Here is a 1,055-nt window from a genome sequence, read left to right on the forward strand (position 1 = left end):
ATGGAATTCCCCCTTTTCCCTCGTGATTCCCACCATCCCATCATTCCCATTCTCCATCCCTGGGGCCTCCCAGAGCACCTTTCCCTATGGAATTCCCCCTTTTCCCTCGTGATTCCCACCATCCCATCATTCCCATTCCCCACCCCTGTCGCCTCCCAGAGTACCTTTCCCTGTGGAATTCCCCCTTTTCCCTCCTGATTCCCACCATCCCATCATTCCCATTCCCCATCCCTGGAGCTGCCTGTCACTTCCCAGAGTGCCTTTCCCTGCAGAATTCCCCCCTTTTCCCTCCTGATTCCCATGGGAATTCCTGCTGGGACTTGCCCTCCCAGCCCTTTTTTTCCTTAACGAACCGCCCTGGGCTCGTTCCCACTCTGGAATTGCCACCTCCAAGAAAAACCTGGGGACACATCCCACTGTCTCCAGCTGTTGGGATTTGGAGGGGGGGGGAATTTTTTGGCAGAAAAAGGGATTCAGGGGGGAATTTTTTGGGAGCAGGAGCAGGAATTGGGGAGGTGAAGGGGGACGAGCATCGTGGGGGGTGTTCCCTGTATATCCCAGTCTATCCCAGTCTATCCCAGTCCCCTCCGGCCTCTCCTCGTGCCCAGGCCGGTGCCAACACGTTCATTGGGGTTGTATAACCCGGCTCCTCCTCGGAAAAGGCTTTTGCTGGGCCCTGACTCACCCCTGGCTTTACATAAGCCAGGCCTGGGAGCTTCCCCGCCCAGGGAATGAAATGACAGGGAGAAAATTTTGGGGGGATTTTTTGCAGAAGTGAGGGGGGGTGAGAGGGGTAAAATTTTGGGGGGATTTTGCAGAATTTGGGGGGATTTTGCAGAATTGGGGGGCTGTGACAGGGATAAAATTTTGGGGGGATTTTGCAGAAATGTGGGGGGGTGACAGGGATAAAATTTTGGGGGGGAACTTTGCACAAGTGGCAGGTGACAGGGATAAAATTTTGGGGGAATTTTGCAGAAGTGGGGAAAGGTGACAGGGATAAAATTTTGGGGGGATTTTGCAGAATTTGGGGGGATTTTGCAGAAGTGTGGGGGGGG

Source organism: Neopelma chrysocephalum, unplaced genomic scaffold (genome assembly GCF_003984885.1).
Source record: "Neopelma chrysocephalum unplaced genomic scaffold, ASM398488v2 Primary Assembly neopelma1_325, whole genome shotgun sequence".
In the NCBI taxonomy this organism is placed as follows: domain Eukaryota; kingdom Metazoa; phylum Chordata; class Aves; order Passeriformes; family Pipridae; genus Neopelma; species Neopelma chrysocephalum.